The following is a 26,173-nucleotide window of genomic DNA, read 5'->3' as shown; positions in this document are numbered from 1 at the left end:
GTTCCGAACCCGAACCCGGACCTTGGTTCCGACCACTACGCCGGACCTTGGTTGCGACCACTCCCCGGACCTTGGTTCCAACCGATAGCGGAGTCTTGTTTCCGACCGCCACGCCGGACCTTGGTTCCGAACGCGACCCCGGACCTTGGTTCCGACTGCCCCCCGGACCTTGATTCCGAACGCCACCCCGGACCTTGGTTCCGACTGCCACCCCGGACGTTGGTTCCGACCCCCCCCCCCGGACCTTGGTTCCGAACCCGAACCCGGACCTTGGTTCCGACCACTACGCCGGACCTTGGTTGCGACCGCTACCCGGACCTTGGTTCCGACCGCCACCCCGGACCTTGGCTCCGACCGCCACCCCGGACCTTGGTTCCGACCGCCACCCCGGACCTTCGTTCCGACCGCCACCCCTGACCTTGGTTCCGACCGCCACCACGGAACGTGGTTCCGACTGCCACCCCGGACAATGGTTCCGACCGCCACCCCGGACCTTGGTTCCGACCACCACCCCGGACCTTGGTTCCGACCGCCACCCCGGACCTTGGTTCCGACCGCCACCTCGGACATTGGTTCCGACCGCCACCCCGGACATTGGTTCCGACCGCTACCCCGGACCTTGGTTCCGACCGGAACCCCGGACCTTGGTTCCGACCGTCACGCCGGACCTTGATTCCGAACGCTACCCCGGACCTTGGTTCCGTCCGCCACACTGGACCTTGGTTCGGACCGCCACCCCGGACCTTGGTTCCGACCGCCACCCCAGACCTTGGTTCCGACCGCCACCCCGGTCCTTGGTTCCGACCGCCACCTCGGACATTGGTTCCGACTGCCACCCCGGACATTGGTTCCGACCGCTACCCCGGACCTTGGCTTCTGACCGCTAACACCGACCTTGGTTCCGCCCGCCACCTCGGACCTTGGTTCCGACCGCCAAACCAGATCTTGGTTCCGACCGTCACCCCGGACCTTGGTTCCAAACGCCACCCCGGACCTTGGTTCCTACCGCCCCCCCAGGCCTTGGTTCCAACTGCCACCCCGGACCTTGGTTCCGACCGCCACCCCGGACCTTGGTTCCGAACCCGAACCCGGACCATGGTTCCGACCACTACGCCGGACCTTGGTTGCGACCACTCCCCGGACCTTGGTTCCAACCGTTAGCGGAGTCCTTGTTTCCGACCGCCACACCGGACCTTGGTTCCGAACGCGACCCCGGACCTTGGTTCCGACTGCCCCCCGGACCTTGATTCCGAACGCCACCCCGGACCTTGGTTCCGACTGCCACCCCGGACGTTGTTTCCGACCCCCCCCCCGGACCTTGGTTCCGAACCCGAACCCGGACCTTGGTTCCGACCACTACGCCGGACCTTGGTTGCGACCGCTACCCGGACCTTGGTTCCGACCGCCACCCCGGACCTTGGCTCCGACCGCCACCCCGGACCTTGGTTCCGACCGCCACCCCTGACCTTGGTTCCGACCGCCACCACGGAACGTGGTTCCGACTGCCACCCCGGACATTGGTTCCGACCGCCACCCCGGACCTTCGTTCCGACCACCACCCCGGACCTTGGTTCCGACCGCCACCCCGGACCTTGGTTCCGACCGCCACCCCGGACATTGGTTCCGACCGCTACCCCGGACCTTGGGTTCTTACCGCTAACACGGACCTTGCTTCCGCCCGCCACCTCGGACCTTGGTTCCGACCGCCAACCCAGACCTTGGTTCCGACCGCCACCCCGGACCTTGGTTCCGACCGGTACCCCAGATCTTGGATCCGACCGTCACCCCGGACCTTGGTTCCAAACGCCACCCTGGACCTTGGTTCCTACCGCCCCCCCGGACCTTGGTTCCGACTGCCACCCCGGACCTTGGTTCCGACCGCCACCCCGTAACTTGGTTCCGAACGCCACCCCGGGCCTTAGTTCCGACCGCCACACCGGACCTTGGTTCCTACCGCCAACCCAGAACGTGGTTCCCACCGCCACCCGTGACCTTGGTTCCGACCGCCACGCCGGACCTTGGTTCCGACCGCCCCTCCCGGGCCTTGGTTCCGACCGCCACCCCGGACTTTGGTTCCGACCGCCACCCCGGACCTTGGTTCCGACCGCCACCCCGGACCTTGGTTCCGACCGTCACCCCGGACCTTGGTTCCGACCGCCACCCCGGATCTTGGTTCCGACCGCCACCCCAGACCTTGGTTCCGACCGCCACCCCGGACCTTGGTTCTGACCGCCACCTCGGATATTGGTTCCGACTGCCACCCCGGACATTGGTTCCGACCGCTGCCCCGTACCTTGGCTTCTGACCGCTAACACGGACCTTGGTTCCGCCCGCCACCTCGGACCTTGGTTCCGACCGCCAAACCAGACCTTGGTTCCAACTGCCACCCCGGACCTTGGTTCCGACCGCCACCCCAGATCTTGGTTCCGACTGTCACCCCGGACCTTGGTTCCAAACGCCACCCCGGACCTTGGTTCCTACGGCCCCCCCGGGCCATGTTTCCAACTGCCACCCCGGACCTTGGTTCCGACCGCCACCCAGGACCTTGGTTCCGAACCCGAACCCGGACCTTGGTTCCGACCACTACGCCGGACCTTGGTTGCGACCACTCCCCGGACCTTGGTTCCAACCGATAGCGGTGTCCTTGTTTCCGACCGCCACGCCGGACCTTGGTTCCGAACGCGACCCCGGACCTTGGTTCCGACCGTCACGCCGGACCTTCGTTCCGAACGCTACACCGGACCATGGTTCCGACCACCACCCCGGACCTTGGTTCCGCCCGCCACCTCGGACCTTGGTTCCGACCGCCAACACAGAGCTTGGTTCCGACCGCCACCCCGGACCTTGGTTCCGACCGCCCCCCCGGACCTTGGTTCCAAACGCCAACCCGGACCTTGGTTCCGACCTCTACGCCGGACCTTGGTTGCGACCACTCCCCGGACCTTGGTTCCAACCGTTAGCGGAGACCTTGTTTCCGACCGCCACGCCGGACCTTGATTCCGAACGCCAGGCCGGACCTTGGTTCCGACTGACACCCCGGACCTTGGTTCCGAACCCGGACCTTGGTTCCGACCACTACGCCGGACCTTGGGTCCGACCGCCACCCCGGACCTTGATTCCGCCTGCCACAACGGCCCTTGGTTCCGACCGCCACCCCTTAACTTGGTTCCGAACGCCACCCCGGACCTTGGTTCCGACCGCCACACCGGACCTTGGTTCCGACCGCCACCCCAGAACGTGGTTCCCACCGCCACCTGTGACCTTGGTTCCGACCGCCACGCCGGACCTTGTTTTCGACCGCCCCCCCCGGGCCTTGGTTCCGACCGCCACCCCGGACTTTGGTTCCGACCGCCACCCCGGACCTTGGTTCCGACCGCCACCCCGGACCTTGGTTCCGACCGTCACCCCGGACCTTGGTTCCGACCGCCACCCCGGACCTTGGTTCCGACCGCCACCCCTGACCTTGGTTCCGACCGCCACCACGGAACGTGGTTCCGACCGCTACCCCGGACCCTGGTTCCGACCGCCACCCCAGACCTTGGTTCCGACCGCCATCCCGGACCTTGGTTCCGACCGCCACCTCGGACATTGGTTCCGACTGCCACAACGGACATTGGTTCCGACCGCTACCCCGGACCTTGGCTTCTGACCGCTAACACGGACCTTGGTTCCGCCCGCCACCTCGGACCTTGGTTCCGACCGCCAAACCAGACCTTGGTTCCGACCGCCACCCCGGACCTTGGTTCCGACCGCCACGCCGGACCATCGTTCCGAACGCTACACCGGACCATGGTTCCGACCACCACCCCGGACCTTGGTTCTGCCCGCCACCTCGGACCTTGGTTCCGACCGCCAACACAGAGCTTGGTTCCGACCGCCACCCCGGACCTTGGTTCCGACCGTCCCCCCGGACCTTGGTTCCGACCGTCATCCCGGACCTTGGTTCCGACCTCTACGCCGGACCTTGGTTGCGACCACTCCCCGGACCTTGGTTCCAACCGATTGCGGAGACCTTGTTTCCGACCGCCACGCCGGACCTTGATTCCGAACGCCAGGCCGGACCTTGGTTCCGACTGACACCCCGGACCTTGGTTCCGAACCCGGACCTTGGTTCCGACCACTACGCCGGACCTTGGGTCCGACCGCCACCCCGGACCTTGATTCCGCCTGCCACAACGGCCCTTGGTTCCGACCCCCACCCCTTAACTTGGTTCCGAACGCCACCCCGGACCTTGGTTCCGACCGCCACACCGGACCTTGGTTCCGACCGCCACCCCAGAACGTGGTTCCCACCGCCACCTGTGACCTTGGTTCCGACCGCCACGCCGGACCTTGTTTTCGACCGCCCCCCCCGGGCCTTGGTTCCGACCGCCACCCCGGACTTTGGTTCCGACCGCCACCCCGGACCTTGGTTCCGACCGCCACCCCGGACCTTGGTTCCGACCATCACCCCGGACCTTGGTTCCGACCGCCACCCCGGACCTTGGTTCCGACCGCCACCCCTGACCTTGGTTCCGACCGCCACCACGGAACGTGGTTCCGACCGCTACCCCGGACCCTGGTTCCAACCGCCACCCCAGACCTTGGTTCCGACCGCCATCCCGGACCTTGGTTCTGCCCGCCACCTCGGACCTTGGTTCCGACCGCCAACACAGAGCTTGGTTCCGACCGCCACCCCGGACCTTGGTTCCGACCGCCCCCCCGGACCTTGGTTCCGACCGTCATCCCGGACCTTGGTTCCGACCGCCACCCCGGACCTTGGTTCCAAACGCCAACCCGGACCTTGGTTCCGACCTCTACGCCGGACCTTGGTTGCGACCACTCCCCGGACCTTGGTTCCAACCGATTGCGGAGACCTTGTTTCCGACCGCCACGCCGGACCTTGATTCCGAACGCCAGGCCGGACCTTGGTTCCGACTGACACCCCGGACCTTGGTTCCGAACCCGGACCTTGGTTCCGACCACTACGCCGGACCTTGGGTCCGACCGCCACCCCGGACCTTGATTCCGCCTGCCACAACGGCCCTTGGTTCCGACCCCCACCCCTTAACTTGGTTCCGAACGCCACCCCGGACCTTGGTTCCGACCGCCACACCAGACCTTGGTTCCGACCGCCACCCCAGAACGTGGTTCCCACCGCCACCTGTGACCTTGGTTCCGACCGCCACGCCGGACCTTGTTTTCGACCGCCCCCCCCGGGCCTTGGTTCCGACCGCCACCCCGGACTTTGGTTCCGACCGCCACCCCGGACCTTGGTTCCGACCGCCACCCCGGACCTTGGTTCCGACCGTCACCCCGGACCTTGGTTCCGACCGCCACCCCGGACCTTGGTTCCGACCGCCACCCCTGACCTTGGTTCCGACCGCCACCACGGAACGTGGTTCCGACCGCTACCCCGGACCCTGGTTCCGACCGCCACCCCAGACCTTGGTTCCGACCGCCATCCCGGACCTTGGTTCCGACCGCCACCTCGGACATTGGTTCCGACTGCCACCCCGGACATTGGTTCCGACCGCTACCCCGGACCTTGGCTTCTGACCGCTAACACGGACCTTGGTTCCGCCCGCCACCTCGGACCTTGGTTCCGACCGCCAAACCAGACCTTGGTTCCGACCGCCACCCCGGACCTTGGTTCCGACCGCCACCCCAGATCTTGGTTCCGACCGTCACCCCGGACCTTGGTTCCAAACGCCACACCGGACCTTGGTTCCTACCGCCCCCCCGGGCCTTTGTTCCAACTGCCACCCCGGACCTTGGTTCCGACCGCCACCCCGGACCTTGGTTCCGAACCCGAACCCGGACCTTGGTTCCGACCACTACGCCGGACCTGGGTTGCGACCACTCCCCGGACCTTGGTTCCAACCGTTAGCGGAGTCCTTGTTTCCGACCGCCACGCCGGACCTTGGTTCCGAACGCGACCCCGGACCTTGGTTCCGACTGCCCCCCGGACCTTGATTCCGAACGCCACCCCGGACCTTGGTTCCGACTGCCACCCCGGACGTTGGTACCGACCCCCCCCCGGACCTTGGATCCGAACCCGAACCCGGACCTTGGTTCCGACCACTACGCCGGACCTTGGTTGCGACCGCTACCCGGACATTGGTTCCGACCGCCACCCCGGACCTTGGCTCCGACCGCCACCCCGGACCTTGGTTCCGACCGCCACCCCGGACCTTGGTTCCGACCGCCACCCCTGACCTTGGTTCCGACCGCCACCCCGGACCTTGGTTCCGACCGCCACCCCGGACCTTGGTTCCGACCGCCACCCCGGACCTTGGATCCGAACCCGAACCCGGACCTTGGTTCCGACCACTACGCCGGACCGTGGTTGCGACCGCAACCCGGACCTTGGTTCCGACCGCCACCCCGGACCTTGGCTCCGACCGCCACCCCGGACCTTGGTTCCGACCGCCACCCCGGACCTTGGTTCCGACCGCCACCCCTGACCTTGGTTCCGACCGCCACCATGGAACGTGGTTCCGACCGCCACCCCGGACCTTGGTTCCGACCGCCACCCCGGACCTTCGTTCCGACCACCACCCCGGACCTTGGTTCCGACCGCCACCCCGGACCTTCGTTCCGATCGCCACCTCGGACATTGGTTCCGACCGCCACCCCGGACATTGGTTCCGACCGCTACCCCGGACCTTGGGTTCTTACCGCTAACACGGATCTTGCTTCCGCCCGCCACCTCGGACCTTGGTTCCGACCGCCAACCCAGACCTTGGTTCCGACCGCCACCCCGGACCTTGGTTCCGACCGGTACCCCAGATCTTGGTTCCGACCGTCACCCCGGACCTTGGTTCCAAACGCCACCCCGGACCTTGGTTCCGACTGCCACCCCGGACCTTGGTTCCGACCGCCACCCTGTAACTTGGTTCCGAACGCCACCCCGGACCTTGGTTCCGACCGCCACACCGGACCTTGGTTCCGACCGGCACCCCAGAACGTGGTTCCCACCGCCACCCGTGACCTTGGTTCCGACCGCCACGCCGGACCTTGGTTCCGACCGCCCCCCCGGGCCTTGTTTCCGACCGCCACCCCGGACTTTGGTTCCGACCGCCACCCCGGACCTTGGTTCCGACCGCCACCCCGGACCTTGGTTCCGACCGTCACCCCGGACCTTGGTTCCGACCGCCTCCCCGGACCTTGGATCCGACCGCCACCCCTGACCTTGGTTCCGACCGCCACCACGGAACGTGGTTCCGACCGCCACCCCGGACCTTGGTTCCGACCGCCACCCCAGACCTTGGTTCCGACCGCCACCCCGGACCTTGGTTCCGACCGCCACCTCGGACATTGGTTCCGACTGCCACCCCGGACATTGGTTCCGACCGCTACCACGGACCTTGGCTTCTGACCGCTAACACGGACCTTGGTTCCGCCCGCCACCTCGAACCTTGGTTCCGACCGCCAAACCAGACCTTGGTTCCGACCGCCACCCCGGACCTTGGTTCCGACCGCCACCCCAGATCTTGGTTCCGACCGTCACCCCGGACCTTGGTTCCAAACGCCACCCCGGACCTTGGTTCCTACCGCCCCCCCGGGCCTTGGTTCCAACTGCCACCCCGGACCTTGGTTCTGCTCGCCACCCCGGACCTTGGTTCCGACTGCCCCCCGGACCTTGATTCCGAACGCCACCCCGGACCTTGGTTCCGACTGCCACCCCGGACGTTGGTTCCGACCCCCCCCCCCCCCGGACGTTGGTTCCGAACCCGAACCCGGACCTTGGTTCCGACCACTACGCCGGACCTTGGTTGCGACCGCCACCCCGGACCTTGGTTTCGACCGCCACCCCGGACCTTGGTTCCGACCGCCACCCCGGACCTTGGTTCCGACCGCCACCCCTGACCTTGGTTCCGACTGCCACCACGGAACGTGGTTCCGACAGCCACCCTGGACCTTGGTTCCGAACTCGACCCCGGACCTTGGTTGCGACCACTACGCCGGACATTGGTTCCGACCACTCCCCGGACTTTGGTTCCGACCGCCCCCCCCGAATCTTGGTTCCGACCGCCACCCAGGACCTTGGATCCGAACGCCTCCCCGGACCTGGGTTCCGACCGCCACCTCGGACCTTGGTTCCGACCGCCACCCCGGACCTTATTTCCGACCGCCCCCCCGGACCTTGGTTCCGACCGCCACCCCGGGCCTTGGGCCCGACCGCCCCCCAGGACGTTGGTTCCGACCGCCACCCCGGACCTTGGTTCCGACCGCCACCTTGGACCTTGGTTCCGACTGTCAGCCCGGACCATGGTTCCGACCGCCACCCGGGAACGTGGTTCCGACAGCCACCCCTGATCTTGGTTCCGACCGACATCCCGGACCTTGGTTCCGACCGTCACGCCGGACCTTGGTTCCGAACGCTACCTCGGACCTTGGTTCCGACCGCCACCCCGGATCTTGTTTCCGACCGCCACGCCGGACCGTGGTTCCGACCGCCACCCCGGACCTTGGTTCTGACCGTCACGCCAGACCTTCGTTCCAAACGCTACCCCGGACCATGGTTCCGACCACCACCCCGGACCTTGGTTCCGACCGCCACCTTGGACCTTGGTTCCGACTGTCAGCCCGGACCATGGTTCCGACCGCCACCCGGGAACGTGGTTCCGACAGCCACCCCTGATCTTGGTTCCGACCGACATCCCGGACCTTGGTTCCGACCGTCACGCCGGACCTTGGTTCCGAACGCTACCTCGGACCTTGGTTCCGACCGCCACCCCGGATCTTGTTTCCGACCGCCACGCCGGACCGTGGTTCCGACCGCCACCCCGGACCTTGGTTCTGACCGTCACGCCAGACCTTCGTTCCAAACGCTACCCCGGACCATGGTTCCGACCACCACCCTGGACCTTGGTTCCGAACGCTACCGCGGACCTTGGTTCCGACCGCCACCCCGGACCTTGGTTCTGACCGTCACGCCAGACCTTCGTTCCAAACGCTACCGCGGACCTTGGTTCCGACCGCCACCCCGGATCTTGTTTCCGACCGCCACGCCGGACCTTGTTTCCGACCGCCACCCCGGACCTTGGTTCCGACCGTCACGCCGGACCTTGGTTCCGAACGCTACCCCGGACCATGGTTCCGACCACCACCCCGGACCTTGGTTCCAACCGCCACCCTGGACCTTGGTTCGGACCGCCACCCTGGACCTTGGTTCCGAACGCCACCCCGGACCTTTGTTCCGACCGCCCCCCAGGGACTTCGTTCCGACCGCCACACCGGACCTTGGATCCGACCGCCACCCCGGACGTTGGTTCCGAACGACCCCCCGGACCTTTGTTCCGACCGCATCCCCGGACCTTGGTTCCGACCGCCACCCCGGACCTTACTTCCGACCGCCACCCCGGACCTTGTATCCGAACGCCAACCCGTACCGTTGGTTCCGGCCGCCCCCCGGACCTTGATCCGACCGCCACACCGGACCTTGGTTCCGACCGTCACGCTGGACCTTGATTCCGAACGCTACCCCGGACCTTGGTTCCGTCCGCCACGCTGGACCTTGGTTCGGACCGCCACCCCGGACCTTGGTTCCGAACGCCACCCCGGACCTTGGTTCCGAACGACACCCCAGGCATTGGTTCCGACGGCACCCCGGACCTTGGGTTCTGAGCGCCACCCCGGACATTGAATCCGACCACGACCCTGGACCTTGGTTCCGACCGCCACTTCGGACCTTGGTTCCGACCTTCAACTCGGACCTTGGTTCTGACTGTCACCCCGGAACGTGATTCTGACCGCCACCCCGGACCTTGGTTCTGACCGCCACCCAGGACCTTGGTTCCGACCGCCAACCCGGACCTTGGTTCTGACCGCCCCCCCGGAGCTTGGTTCCGACCGCCACCCCGGACCTTGGTTCTGACCGCCCCCCCGGATTGGTTCTGACCGCCACCCCGGACCTTGGTTCCGACCTTCAACTCGGACCTTGGTTCCGACCGCCACCCCGGACCTTGGTTCGGACTGCCATCCCGGACCTTGGATCCGAACGCCACCCCGGACCTTGGTTCCGACCGCCACCTCGGACCTTGGTTCCGACCGCCACCCCGGACCTTATTTCCGACCGCCCCCCCGGACCTTGGTTCCGACCGCCACCCCGGGCCTTGGGCCCGACCGCCCCCCCAGACGTTGGTTCCGACCGCCACCCCGGACCTTGGTTCCGACCGCCACCTTGGACCTTGGTTCCGACTGTCACCCCGGACCTTGGTTCCGACCGCCACCCGGGAACGTGGTTCCGACAGCCACCCCTGATCTTGGTTCCGACCGACATCCCGGACCTTGGTTCCGACCGTCACGCCGGACCTTGGTTCCGAACGCTACCTCGGACCTTGGTTCCGACCGCCGCCCCGGATCTTGATTCCGACCGCCACGCCGGACCTTGGTTCCGACCGCCACCCCGGACCTTGGTTCCGACCGTCACGCCAGACCTTCGTTCCGAACGCTACCCCGGACCATGGTTCCGACCACCACCCTGGATCTTGGTTCCGAACGGTACCGCGGACCTTGGTTCGGACCGCCACCCCGGATCTTGTTTCCGACCGCCACGCCGGACCTTGGTTCCGACCGCCACCCCGGACCTTGGTTCCGACCGTCACGCCGGACCTTCGTTCCGAACGCTATCCCGGACCATGGTTCCGACCACCACCCCGGACCTTGGTTCCAACCGCCACCCTGGACCTTGGTTCGTACCGCCACCCCGGGCCTTGGTTCCGAACGCCACCCCGGACCTTTGTTCCGACCGCCCCCCAGGGACTTCGTTCCGACCGCCACACCGGACCTTGGTTCCGACCGCCACCCCGGACGTTGGTTCCGAACGACACCCCGGACCTTTGTTCCGACCGCATCCCCGGACCTTGGTTCCGACCGCCACCCCGGACCTTACTTCCGACCGCCACCCCGGACCTTGTATCCGACCGCCAACCCGTACCGTTGGTTCCGGCCGCCCCCCCGGGCCTTGATCCGACCGCCACCCCGGACCTTGGTTCCGACCGTCACGCTGGACCTTGATTCCGAACGCTACCCCGGACCTTGGTTCCGTCCGCCACACTGGACCTTGGTTCGGACCGCCACCCCGGACCTTGGTTCCGAACGCCACCCCGGACCATGGTTCCGAACGACACCCCAGGCATTGGTTCCGACGGCACCCCGGACCTTGGGTTCTGACCGCCACCCCGGACATTGAATCCGACCACGACCCTGGACCTTGGTTCCGACCGCCACTTCGGACCTTGGTTCCGACCTTCAACTCGGACCTTGGTTCTGACTGTCACCCCAGAACGTGATTCTGACCGCCACCCCGGACCTTGGTTCTGACCGCCACCCAGGACCTTGGTTCCGACCGCCACCCCGGACCTTGGTTCTGACCGCCCCCCCGGACCTTGGTTCTAACCGCCACCCCGGAGCTTGGTTCTGACCGCCACCCCGGATTGGTTCTGACCGCCACCCCGGACCTTGGTTCAGACCTTCAACTCGGACCTTGGTTCCGACCGCCACCCCGGACCTTGGTTCGGACTGCCATCCCGGACCTTGGTTCCGAGCACCACCCCGGACCTTGGTTCGGACTGCCATCCCGGACCTTGGTTCAGAACACCACCCCGGACCTTGTTTCCGACCGCCCCCCCCGGAACTTGGTTCCGACAGCCACCCCGGACCTTGGTTCCGACCGGCACCCGCAACGTGGTTCCGACCGGCACCCCGGACCTTGGGTTCTGAAGGCCACCCCGGACCTTAGTTCTGACCGCCCCCCCCGGAACTTGGTTCCGACCGCCACCCCGGACCTTGGTTCCGACCGCCACCCCGGACCTTGGTTCCGACCGCCACCCCGGACCTTGGTTCCGACCGCCAGCCCGGACCTTGGTTCCGACCGCCACCCCGGACCTTGGTTCCGAACGCGACCTCGGACATTGGATCCGACCGCCACCCCGGATATTGGTTCCGACCGCTACCCCGGACATTGGTTCCGACCGACACCCCGGACATTGGTTCCGACCACCACCCCAGGCATTGGTTCCGACCGCCACCCCGGACCTTGGGTTCTGACCGCCACCCCGGACCTTGTTTCCGACCGCCACCCCGGACCATGGTTCTGCCCACGACCCCGGACCTTTGTTTCGACCGCCAACCCGGACCATAGTTCCGACCACCACCCCGGACCTTGGGTCCGACCGCCACCCCGGACCTTGATTCCGCCCGCCACCCCGGGCCTTGATTCCGCCCGCCACCCCGGCCCTTGGTTCCGACCGCTACCCCGTAACTTGGTTCCGAACGCCACCCCGGACCTTGGTTCCGACCGCCACCCCGGACCTTGGTCCGATCGCCACCCCAGAACGTGATTCCCACCGCCACCCCTGACCTTGGTTACGACCGCCGCTCCGGACCTTGATTCCGACCGCCCCCCCCCCGGACCTTGGTTCCGACCGCCACCCCGGAACGTGGTTCCGACCGCCACCCCGGTCCTTGGTTCCTACCGCCCCCCCGGACCTTGGTTCCGACCGCCACCCCGGACCTCACTTCCGACCGCCACCCCGCACCTTGTTTCCGACCGCCACCCCGGACCATGGTTCTGCCCACGACCCCGGACCTTTGTTTCGACCGCCAACCCGGACCATAGTTCCGACCACCACCCCGGACCTTGGGTCCGACCGCCACCCCGGACCTTGATTCCGCCCGCCACCCCGGGCCTTGATCCCGCCCGCCACCCCGGCCCATTGTTCCGACCGCCAAACCGTAACTTGGTTCCGAACGCCACCCCGGACCTTGGTTCCATCCGCCCCCCCAGACCTTGGTTCCGACCGCCACCCCGGAATGTGGTTCCGAACGCCACCCCGGACCTTGGTTCCATCCGCCCCCCCGGACCTTAGTTCCGACCGCCACCCCGGAACGTGGTTCCGACCGCCACCCCGGAACTTGGTTCCAACCGCCACCCCGGACCTTGGTTCCGACCGCCACCCCGTACCTTGGTTCCGACCGCCACCCCGGAACGTGGTTCCGACCGCCACCCCGGTCCTTGGTTCCAGCCGCCACCCCGGACCTCACTTCCGACCGCCACCCCGGACCTTGGTTCCGACCGCCCCCCAGGGACTTCGTTCCGACCGCCACACCGGACCTTGGATCCGACCGCCACCACGGACCTTGGTTCCGAACGACACCCCAGGCATTGGTTCCGACCGCCACCCCGGACCTTTGTTCCGACCGCATCCCCGGACCTTGGTTCCGACCGCCACCCCGGACCTTACTTCCGACCGCCACCCCGGACCTTGGTTCCGACCGCCCACCCGGACCTTGATTCCGACCGACACCCCGGACATTGGTTCCGACCGACACCCCGGACATTGGTTCCGAACACCACCCCAGGCATTGGTTCCGACCGCCACCCCAGACCTTGGGTTCTGACCGCCACCCCGGACCTTGGTTCCGACCCCCACCTCGGACCTTGGTTCCGACCGCCACCCAGGACCTTATTTCCGACCGCCCCCCCGGACCTTGGTTCCGACCGCCAACCCGGGCCTTGGGCCCGACCGCCCCCCGAGACGTTGGTTCCGACTGCCACCCCGGAATTTTGTTCCGACCGCCACCCCAGACCTTGGTTCCGACCGCCACCTTGGACCTTGGTTCCGACTGTCACCCCGGACCTTGGTTCCGACCGCCACCCGGTAACATGGTTCCGACAGCCACCCCTGATCTTGGTTCCGACCGACATCCCGGACCTTGGTTCCGAACGCTACCCCGGACCTTGGTTCCGACCGCCACCCCGGATCTTGTTTCTGACCGCCACCCCGGACCTTGGTTCCGACCGCCGCCCCGGACCTTAATCCCGATCGCCACCCCGGCCCTTGGTATCGACCGCCACCCCGGAACTTGGTTCCGACCCCCTCCCCGGTCCTTGATCTGACCGCCACGCCGGACCTCGGTTACGACCGCCACCCCGGACCTTGGTTCCGACAGTCACGCCGGACCTTCGTTCCGAACGCTACCCTGGACCATGGTTCCGACCACCACCCCGGACGTTGGTTCCGACCGCCACCCTGGACCTTGGTTCGGACCGCCACCCCGGACCGTGATTCCGAACTCCACCCCGGACCTTTGTTCCGACCGCCAACCCGGACGTTGGTTCCGAACGACACCCCAGGCATTTGTTCCGAACGCCACCCCGGACCTTTGTTCAGACCGCATCCCCGTACCTTGTTTCCGACCGCCACCCCAGACCTTACTTCCGACCGCCACCCCGGACCTTGTTTCCGACCGCCCACCCGGACCTTGGTTCCGACCGACACCCCGGACATTGGTTCCGACCGACACCCCGGACCTTGTTTCCGACCGCCCACCCGGACCTTGGTTCCGACCGACACCCCGGACATTCGTTCCGACCGACACCCCAGGCATTGGTTCCGAACGCCATCCCGGACCTTGAGTTATGACCGCCACCCTGTATCTTGGTTCCGACCGCCACCTCGGACCTTTGTTCCGACCGCCACCCAGGACCTTGGATCCGAACGCCACCCCGGACCTTGAGTTCTGACCGCCACCCCGTATCTTGGTTCCGACCGCCACCTCGGACCTTGGTTCCGACCGCCACCCAGGACCTTGGATCCGAACGCCACCCCGGACCTTGGTTCCGAACGCCACCTCGGACCTTGGTTCCGACCGCCACCCCGGACCATATTTCCAACCGCCCCCCCGGACCTTGGTTCCGACGGCCGCCCCGGGCCTTGGGCCCGACCGCCCCCCAGATGTTGGTTCCGACCGCCACCCCGGACCTTGGTTCTGACCGCCACCTTGGACCTTGGTTCCGACTGTCACCCCGGACCTTGGTTCCGACCGCCACCCGGGAACGTGGTTCCGACAGCCACCCCAGATCTTGGTTCCGACCGACATCCCGGACCTTGGTTCCGACCGTCACGCCGGACCTTGGTTCCGACCGCCACCCCGGACATTGGTTCCGACCGTCACGCCGGACCTTCGTTCCGAACGCTACCCCGGACCATGGTTCCGACCACCACCCTGGACCTTGGTTCCGAACGCTACCGCGGACCTTGGTTCCGACCGCCACCCCGATTCTTGTTTCCGACCGCCACGCCGGACCTTGGTTCCGACCGCCACCCCGGACCTTGGTTCTGACCGTCACGCCGGACCTTCGTTCCGAACGCTACACCGGACCATGGTTCCGACCACCACCCCGGACCTTGGTTCCAACCGCCACCCTGGACCTTGGTTCGGACCGCCACCCCGGACCTTGGTTCCGAACGCCACCTCGGACCTTTGTTCCGACCGCCCCCCAGGGTCTTTGTTCTGACCGCCACACCGGACCTTGGTTCCGACCGCCACCCCGGACCTTACTTCCGAACGCCACCCCGGACCTTGTTTCCGACCGCCAACCCGGACCGTTGGTTCCGGCCGCCGCCCCGGACCTTGATCCGACCGCCACCCCGGACCTTGCTTTCAACCGTCATCCCGGGCCTTGTTTCCAAACGCCACCCCGGACCTTGGTTCCGACCGTCACGCCGGACCTTGATTCCGAACGCTACCCCGGACCTTGGTTCCGTCCGCCACACTGGACCTTGGTTCGGACCGCCACCCCGGACCTGGGTTCCGAACGCCACCCCGGACCTTGGTTCCGACCGCCACCCCGGACCTTGGTTCCGACCGACACCCCGGATCTTGTTTCCGACCGCCACGCCGGACATTGGTTCCGACCGCCACCCCGGACCTTGGTCCGACCGTCACGCCGGACCTTCGTTCCGAACGCTACCCCGGACCATGGTTCCGAACGACACCCCAGGCATTGGTTCCGACGGCACCCCGGACCTTGGGTTCTGACCGCCACCCCGGACATTGAATCCGACCACGACCCTGGACCTTGGTTCCGACCGCCACTTCGGACCTTGGTTCCGACCTTCAACTCGGACCTTCGTTCTGACTGTCACCCCGGAACGTGATTCCGACCGCCACCCCGGACCTTGGTTCTGACCGCCACCCAGGACCTTGGTTCCGACCGCAACCCCGGACCTTCGTTCTGACCGCCCCCCCGGACCTTGGTTCCGACCGCCACCCCGGACCTTGGTTCTGACCGCCACCCCGGATTGGTTCTGACCGCCACCCCGGACCTTGGTTCCGACCTTCAACTCGGACCTTGGTTCCGACCGCCACCCCGGACCTTGGTTCGGACTGCCATCCCGGACCTTGGTTCCGAGCACCACCCCGGACCATGGTTCGGACTGCCATCCCGGACCTTGGTTCAGAACACCACCCCGGACCTTGTTTCCGACCGCCCCCCCCGGAACTTGGTTCCGACAGCCACCCCGGACCTTGGTTCCGACCGGCACCCCGCAACGTGGTTCCGACCGGCACCCCGGACCTTGGTTCCGATCGACACACCAGGCAGTGGCTCCGATCGCCACCCCGGACCTTGGGTTCTGACGGCCACCCCGGACCTTCGTTCTGACCGCCCCCCCCGGAACTTGGTTCCGACCGCCACCCCGGACCTTGGTTCCGACCGCCACCCCGGACCTTGGTTCCGACCGCCACCCCGGACCTTGGTTCCGAACGCCAGCCCGGACCTTGGTTCCGAGCGCCACCCCGGACCTTGGTTCCGAACGCGACCTCGGACATTGGATCCGACCGCCACCCCGGACATTGGTTCCGACCGCTACCCCGGACATTGGTTCCGACCGACACCCCGGACAATGGTTCCGACCGACACCCCGGACATTGGTTCCGACCACCACCCCAGGCATTGTTTCCGACCGCCACCCCGGACCTTGGGTTCTTACCGCCACCCCGGATCTTGGTTCCGACTGCCACCTCGGACCTGGGTTCCGACCGCCACCCCGGACCTTGGTTCCGACCACCCCCCAGGGACTTCGTTCCGACCGCTACACCGGACCTTGGTTCCGACCGCCACCCCGGACCTTGGTTCCGAACGACACCCCAGGCATTGGTTCCGACCGCCACCCCGGACCTTTGTTCCGACCGCATCCCCGGATCTTGGTTCCGACCGCCACCCCGGAGCTTACTTCCGACCGCCATCCCGGACCTTGGTTCCGACCGCCACCCCGGACCTTGGGTTCTGACCGCCACCCCGGATCTTGGTTCCGACTGCCACCTCGGACCTGGGTTCCGACCGCCACCCCGGACCTTGGTTCCGACCACCCCCCAGGGACTTCGTTCCGACCGCCACACCGGACCTTGGTTCCGACCGCCACCCCGGACCCTGGTTCCGAACGACACCCCAGGCATTGGTTCCGACCGCCACCCCGGACCTTTGTTCCGACCGCATCCCCGGACCTTGGTTCCGACCTCCACCCCGGACCTTTGTTCCGACCGCATCCCCGGACCTTGGTTCCGACCGCCACCTCGGACCTTGGTTCCGACCGCCACCCAGGACCTTGGTTCCGACCGCCACCTCGGACCTTGGTTCCGACCGCCACCCCGGACCATATTTCCAACCGCCCCCCCGGACCTTGGTTCCGACCGCCACCCCAGGCCTTGGGCCCGACCGCCCCCCAGATGTTGGTTCCGACCGCCACCCCGGACCTTGGTTCCGACCGCCACCTTGGACCTTGGTTCCGACTGTCACCCCGGACCTTGGTTCCGACCGCCACCCGGGAACGTGGTTCCGACAGCCACCCCAGATCTTGGTTCCGACCGACATCCCGGACCTTGGTTCCGACCGTCACGCCGGACCTTGGTTCCGACCGCCACCCCGGACATTGGTTCCGACCGTCACGCCGGACCTTCGTTCCAAACGCTACCCCGGACCATGGTTCCGACCACCACCCTGGACCTTGGTTCCGAACGCTACCGCGGACCTTGGTTCCGACCGCCACCCCGATTCTTGTTTCCGACCGCCACGCCGGACCTTGGTTCCGACCGCCACCCCGGACCTTGGATCTGACCGTCACGCCGGACCTTCGTTCCGAACGCTACACCGGACCATGGTTCCGACCACCACCCCGGACCTTGGTTCCAACCGCCACCCTGGACCTTGGTTTGGACCGCCACCCCGGACCTTGGTTCCGAACGCCAGCCCGGACCTTTGTTCCGACCGCCCCCCAGGGACTTTGTTCTGACCGCCACACCGGACCTTGGTTCCGACCGCCACCCCGGACCTTACTTCCGAACGCCACCCCGGACCTTGTTTCCGACCGCCAACCCGGACCGTTGGTTCCGGCCGCCGCCCCGGACCTTGATCCGACCGCCACCCCGGACCTTGCTTTCAACCGTCATCCCGGGCCTTGTTTCCAAACGCCACCCCGGACCTTGGTTCCGACCGTCACGCCGGACCTTGATTCCGAACGCTACCCCGGACCTTGGTTCCGTCCGCCACACTGGACCTTGGTTCGGACCGCCACCCCGGACCTGGGTTCCGAACGCCACCCCGGACCTTGGTTCCGACCGCCCCCCAGGACCTTCGTTCCTATCGCCACCCCGGACCTTGGTTCCGACCGACACCCCGGATCTTGTTTCCGACCGCCACGCCGGACATTGGTTCCGACCGCCACCCCGGACCTTGGTCCGACCGTCACGCCGGACCTTCGTTCCGAACGCTACCCCGGACCATGGTTCCGAACGACACCCCAGGCATTGGTTCCGACGGCACCCCGGACCTTGGTTCCGACCTTCAACTCGGACCTTCGTTCTGACCGCCACCCAGGACCTTGGTTCCGACCGCAACCCCGGACCTTCGTTCTGACCGCCCCCCCGGACCTTGGTTCCGACCGCCACCCCGGACCTTGGTTCTGACCGCCACCCCGGATTGGTTCTGACCGCCACCCCGGACCTTGGTTCCGACCTTCAACTCGGACCTTGGTTCCGACCGCCACCCCGGAGCTTGGTTCGGACTGCCATCCCGGACCTTGGTTCCGAGCACCACCCCGGACCATGGTTCGGACTGCCATCCCGGACCTTGGTTCAGAACACCACCCCGGACCTTGTTTCCGACGGCCCCCCCCGGAACCTGGTTCCGACAGCCACCCCGGACCTTGGTTCCGACCGGCACCCCGCAACGTGGTTCCGACCGGCACCCCGGACCTTGGTTCCGATCGACACACCAGGCAGTGGCTCCGATCGCCACCCCGGACCTTGGGTTCTGACGGCCACCCCGGACCTTAGTTCTGACCGCCCCCCCCGGAACTTGGTTCCGACCGCCACCCCGGACCTTGGTTCCGACCGCCACCCCGGACCTTGGTTCCGACCGCCACCCCGGACCTTGGTTCCGAACGCCAGCCCGGACCTTGGTTCCGAGCGCCACCCCGGACCTTGGTTCCGAACGCGACCTCGGACATTGGATCCGACCGCCACCCCGGACATTGGTTCCGACCGCTACCCCGGACATTGGTTCCGACCGACACCCCGGACATTGGTTCCGACCACCACCCCAGGCATTGGTTCCGACCGCCACCCCGGACCTTGGGTTCTGACCGCCACCCCGGATCTTGGTTCCGACTGCCACCTCGGACCTTGGTTCCGACCGCCACCCCGGAATTTGGTTCCGACCGCCCCCCGAGACGTTGGTTCCGACCGCCACCCCGGAATTTGGTTCCGACCGCCACCCCAGACCTTGGTTCCGACCGCCACCTTGGACCTTGGTTCCGACTGTCACCCCGGACCTTGGTTCCGACCACCCCCCAGGGACTTCGTTCCGACCGCCACACCGGACCTTGGTTCCGACCGCCACCCCGGACCCTGGTTCCGAACGACACCCCAGGCATTGGTTCCGACCGCCACCCCGGACCTTTGTTCCGACCGCATCCCCGGACCTTGGTTCCGACCGCCACCCCGGAGCTTACTTCCGACCGACACCCCGGACATTGGTTCCGACCGCCACCCCGGACCTTGGTTCCGACCGCCACCTCGGACCATGGTTCCGACCGCCACCCAGGACCTTATTTCCGACCGCCCCCCCGGACCTTGGTTCCGACCGCCACCCCGGAATTTGGTTCCGACCGCCCCCCGAGACGTTGGTTCCGACCGCCACCCCGGAATTTGGTTCCGACCGCCACCCCAGACCTTGGTTCCGACCGCCACCTTGGACCTTGGTTCCGACTGTCACCCCGGACCTTGGTTCCGACCGCCACCCGGTAACATGGTTCCGACAGCCACCCCTGAACTTGGTTCCGACCGACATCCCGGACCTTGGTTCCGAACGCTACCCCGGACCTTGGTTCCGACCGCCACCCCGGATCTTGTTTCTGACCGCCACCCCGGACCTTGGTTCCGACCGACACCCCGGACATTGGTTCCGACCGACACCCCGGACCTTGTTTCCGACCGCCCACCCGGACCTTGGTTCCGACCGACACCCCGGACATTGGTTCCGACCGACACCCCAGGCATTGGTTCCGAACGCCATCCCGGACCTTGAGTTCTGACCGCCACCCCGTATCTTGGTTCCGACCGCCACCTCGGACCTTGGTTCCGACCGCCACCCAGGACCTTGGTTCCGACCGCCACCTCGGACCTTGGTTCCGACCGCCACCCCGGACCATATTTCCAACCGCCCCCCCGGACCTTGGTTCCGACCGCCACCCCGGGCCTTGGGCCCGACCGCCCCCCAGATGTTGGTTCCGACCGCCACCCCGGACCTTGGTTCCGACCGCCACCTTGGACCTTGGTTCCGACTGTCACCCCGGACCTTGGTTCCGACCGCCACCCGGGAACGTGGTTCCGACAGCCACCCCAGATCTTGGTTCCGACCGACATCCCGGACCTTGGTTCCGACCGTCACGCCGGACCTTGGTTCCGACCGCCACCCCGGACATTGGTTCCGACCGTCACGCCGGACCTTCGTTCCAAACGCTACCCCGGACCATGGTTCCGACCACCACCCTGGACCTTGGTTCCGAACGCTACCGCGGACCTTGGTTCCGACCGCCACCCCGATTCTTGTTTCCGACCGCCACGCCGGACCTTGGTTCCGACCGCCACCCCGGACCTTGGATCTGACCGTCACGCCGGACCTTCGTTCCGAACGCTACACCGGACCATGGTTCCGACCACCACCCCGGACCTTGGTTCCAACCGCCACCCTGGACCTTGGTTCGGACCGCCACCCCGGACCTTGGTTCCGAACGCCACCCCGGACCTTTGTTCCGACCGCCCCACAGGGACTTTGTTCTGACCGCCACACCGGACCTTGGTTCCGACCGCCACCCCGGACCTTACTTCCGAACGCCACCCCGGACCTTGTTTCCGACCGCCAACCCGGACCGTTGGTTCCGGCCGCCGCCCCGGACCTTGATCCGACCGCCACCCCGGACCTTGCTTTCAACCGTCATCCCGGGCCTTGTTTCCAAACGCCACCCCGGACCTTGGTTCCGACCGTCACGCCGGACCTTGATTCCGAACGCTACCCCGGACCTTGGTTCCGTCCGCCACACTGGACCTTGGTTCGGACCGCCACCCCGGACCTGGGTTCCGAACGCCACCCCGGACCTTGGTTCCGACCGCCCCCCAGGACCTTCGTTCCTACCGCCACCCCGGACCTTGGTTCCGACCGACACCCCGGATCTTGTTTCCGACCGCCACGCCGGACATTGGTTCCGACCGCCACCCCGGACCTTGGTCCGACCGTCACGCCGGATCTTCGTTCCGAACGCTACCCCGGACCATGGTTCCGAACGACACCCCAGGCATTGGTTCCGATGGCACCCCGGACCTTGGTTTCTGACCGCCACCCCGGACATTGAATCCGACCACGACCCTGGACCTTGGTTCCGACCGCCACTTCGGACCTTGGTTCCGACCTTCAACTCGGACCTTGGTTCTGACTGTCACCCCGGACCTTGGTTCCGACCGCCACCCGGTAACATGGTTCCGACAGCCACCCCTGATCTTGGTTGCGACCGACATCCCGGACCTTGGTTCCGAACGCTACCCCGGACCATGGTTCCGAACGACACCCCAGGCATTGGTTCCGATGGCACCCCGGACCTTGGTTTCTGACCGCCACCCCGGACATTGAATCCGACCACGACCCTGGACCTTGGTTCCGACCGCCACCCCGGATCTTGTTTCTGACCGCCACCCCGGACCTTGGTTCCGACCGACACCCCGGACATTGGTTCCGACCGACACCCCGGACCTTGTTTCCGACCGCCCACCCGGACCTTGGTTCCGACCGACACCCCGGACATTGGTTCCGACCGACACCCCAGGCATTGGTTCCGAACGCCATCCCGGACCTTGAGTTCTGACCGCCACCCCGTATCTTTGTTCCGACCGCCACCTCGGACCTTGGTTCCGACCGCCACCCAGGACCTTGGATCCGAACGCCACCCCGGACCTTGGGTCCGACCGCCACCTCGGACCTTGGTTCCGACCGCCACCCCGGACCATATTTCCAACCGCCCCTCCGGACCTTTGTTCCGACCGCCACCCCGGGCCTTGGGCCCGACCGCCCCCCAGATGTTGGTTCCGACCGCCACCCCGGACCTTGGTTCCGACCGCCACCTTGGACCTTGGTTCCGACTGTCACCCCGGACCTTGGTTCCGACCGCCACCCGGGAACGTGGTTCCGACAGCCACCCCAGATCTTGGTTCCGACCGACATCCCGGACCTTGGTTCCGACCGTCACGCCGGACCTTGGTTCCGACCGCCACCCCGGACATTGGTTCCGACCGTCACGCCGGACCTTCGTTCCGAACGCTACCCCGGACCATGGTTCCGACCACCACCCTGGACCTTGGTTCCGAACGCTACCGCGGACCTTGGTTCCGACCGCCACCCCGATTCTTGTTTCCGACCGCCACGCCGGACCTTGGTTCCGACCGCCAGCCCGGACCTTGGTTCTGACCGTCACGCCGGACCTTCGTTCCGAACGCTACACCGGACCATGGTTCCGACCACCACCCCGGACCTTGGTTCCAACCGCCACCCTGGACCTTGGTTCGGACCGCCACCCCGGACCTTGGTTCCGAACTCCACCCCGGACCTTTGTTCCGACCGCCCCCCAGGGACTTTGTTCTGACAGCCACACCGGACCTTGGTTCCGACCGCCACCCCGGACCTTACTTCCGAACGCCACCCCGGACCTTGTTTCCGACCGCCAACCCGGACCGTTGGTTCCGGCCGCCGCCCCGGACCTTGATCCGACCGCCACCCCGGACCTTGCTTTCAACCGTCATCCCGCGCCTTGTTTCCAAACGCCACCCCGGACCTTGGTTCCGACCGTCACGCCGGACCTTGATTCCGAACGCTACCCCGGACCTTGGTTCCGTCCGCCACACTGGACCTTGGTTCGGACCGCCACCCCGGACCTGGGTTCCGAACGCCACCCCGGACCTTGGTTCCGACCGCCAACCCGGACCGTTGGTTCCGGCCGCCGCCCCGGACCTTGATCCGACCGCCACCCCGGTCTGGGGTGACAGTCGGAACCAAGGTCCAAGGTGGCGGTCGGAACCAAGGTCCGGGGTGGTGTTGTGAACCAAGGTCCGGGGTGGCGGTCGGAACCAAGGTCCTGGGTGGCGATCGGAACCAAGGTCCGGGGTGGCGGTCAGAACCAAGGTCCGTGGTGGCGGTCAGAATCACGTTCCGGGGTGACAGTCAGAACCAAGGTCCGAGTTGAAGGTCGGAATCAAGGTCCGGGGTGGCGGTCAGAACCAAGGTCCGGGGTGACGGTCGGAACAAAGGTCCGGGGTTGCGGTCGGAACCAAGGTCCGAAGTGGCGGTCGGAACCAAGGTCCGGGGTCGTGGTCGGATTCAATGTCCGGGGTGGCGGTCAGAACCCAAGGTCCGGGGTGCCATCAGAATCAATGCCTGGGGTGCTGTTCGGAACCAAGGTCCGGGGTGGCGGTCGGAACCAAGGTCCAGGGTGGCGGTCGGGAACTAAGGTCCTGGGGGGCGTTCGGAGCCAAGATCCGGGGTGGCGTTCGGAACTAAGGTCCGGGGTGGCGGTCCGAACCAACGTCCAGTGTGGCGGACGGAACCAAGGTCCGGAGTGGCGGTCGGAACCAATGCCTGGGGTGATGGTCGGAACCAAGGTCATGGGGTGGCGGTCGAAACCAATGTTCGGGGTGTCGGTCGGAACCAAGGTCCGGGGTGGCGGTCGGAACCAAGGTCCCCGCTATTGGTTGGAACCAAGATCCAGAAGCTGTTGCAATCAACGTCCGGCGTAGTGGTCGGAACCAAGGTCCGGGGTCGCGTTCGGAACCAAGGTCCGGGGTGGCGGTCGGAACCAAGGTCCGGGGTGGGATTCGGAACAAAGGTCCGGGTTGGCAGTCGGAACCAAGGTCCGGGGGTCGGTCGGAACCAAGGTCCGGGGTGGCGGTCGGAACCAAGGTCCGGGATGGCAGTCGGAACCAAGGTCCGAGGTGGCGGTTGGAACCAAGGTCCGAGGTGGCGGTTGGAACCAAGGTCCGGGGTGGCGGTCGGAACCAATGCCCGTGGTGGCGGTCGGAACCAATGTCCGAGGTGGCGGTCGGAACCAAGGTCCGGGGTGGCAGTCGGAACCATGATCCGGGGTGGCGGTCGGAACCAAGGTCCGGGGTGGAGGTCGGAACTAAGGTCCGGGTTGGCAGTCGGAACCAAGGTCCGAGGTGTCGGTTGGAACCAAGGTCCGGGCTGGCGGTCAGAACCCAAGGTCCGGGGTGGCGGTCGGAACCAATGCCCGTGGTGGCGGTCGGAACCAATGTCCGAGGTGGCAGTCGGAACCAAGGTCCGGGGTGGCAGTGGGAACCAAGTTCCGGGTTGGCGGTCGGAACCAAGTTCCGGGTTGGCGGTCGGAACAAAGGTGCGCGTTGGCGGTCAGAACCCATGGTCCGAGGTGTCGGTCGGAACAAAGGTCCAGGTTGGCGGTCAGAACCCAAGGTCCGGGGTGGTGATCGGAAACAAGGTCCCGGGTGGCGCTCAGAACCCAAGGTCCGAGGTGGCGGTCGGAACCAAGGTCCGGGGTGGCGGTCGGAACCAAGGTCCGGGGTGGCGCTCAGAACCCAAGGTCCGAGGTGGCGGTCGGAACCAAGGTCCGGGGTGGCGGTCGGAACAAAGGTCCGGTGTGGCGGTCGGAACCGAGGTCCGGTGTGGCGGTCGAGACTATGATCCGTGGTGGCGTTCGGAACCAAGGTCCGGGGTAGCGTTTGGAACCAAGGTCCGGGGTAGCGTTTGGAACCAAGGTCCGGCGTGACGGTCGGAACCAAGGTCCGGGGTTTCGGTCGGAACCAAGGTCACGGGTGGCGGTCGGAACCACGTTCGGGGTTGGCGGTCGGAACAAAGGTCCGGGGTGACAGTCGGAACCAAGGTCCAAGTTGGCGGTCGGAACCAAGGTCCAAGGTGGCGGTCGGAACCAAGGTCCGGGGTGGCGGTCGGAACCAAATTCCGGGGTGGCGTTCGGAACCAAGGTCCGGGGGGGCGGTTGGAACCAAGGTCCGGGGGGGCTATCGGAACCAAGGTCCGGGGTGGTGTTCTGAACCAAGGTCTGGGGTGGCGGTCGGAACCAAGGTCCGGGGTGGCGGTCAGAACCAAGTTCCGTGGTGGCGGTCAGAATCACGTTCCGGGGTGACAGTCAGAACCAAGGTCCGAGTTGAAGGTCGGAATCAAGGTCCGGGGTGTCGGTCAGAACCAAGGTCCGGGGTGACGGTCGGAACAAAGGTCCGGGGTTGCTGTCGGAACCAAGGTCCGAAGTGGCGGTCAGAACCAAGGTCCGGGGTCGTGGTCGGATTCAATGTCCGGGGTGGCGGTCAGAACCCAAGGTCCGGGGTGCCATCGGAATCAATGCCTGGTGTGTCGTTCGGAACCAAGGTCCGGGGTGGCGGTCGGAACAAAGGTCCAGGGTGGCGGTCGGGAACTAAGGTCCTGGGGGGCGTTCGGAGCCAAGGTCCGGGGTGGCGTTCGGAACTAAGGTCCGGGGTGGCGGTCCGAACCAACGTCCAGTGTGGCGGACGGAACCAAGGTCCGGAGTGGCGGTCGGAACCAATGCCTGGGGTGATGGTCTGAACCAAGGTCCGGGGTGGCGGTCGAAACGAATGTTCGGGGTGTCGGTCGGAACCAAGGTCCGGGGTGGCGGTCGGAACCATGGTCCCCGCTATTGGTTGGAACCAAGATCCAGAAGCTGTTGCAATCAACGTCCGGCGTAGTGGTCGGAACCAAGGTCCGGGGTCGCGTTCGGAACCAAGGTCCGGGGTGGCGGTTGGAACCAAGGTCCGGGGTGACAGTCGGAACCAAGGTCCAAGTTGGCGGTCGGAA

Source organism: Mustelus asterias (assembly GCF_964213995.1).
Source record: "Mustelus asterias chromosome X unlocalized genomic scaffold, sMusAst1.hap1.1 SUPER_X_unloc_6, whole genome shotgun sequence".
NCBI lineage: Eukaryota > Metazoa > Chordata > Chondrichthyes > Carcharhiniformes > Triakidae > Mustelus > Mustelus asterias.
Note: the sequence above shows the minus strand (reverse complement) of the source record.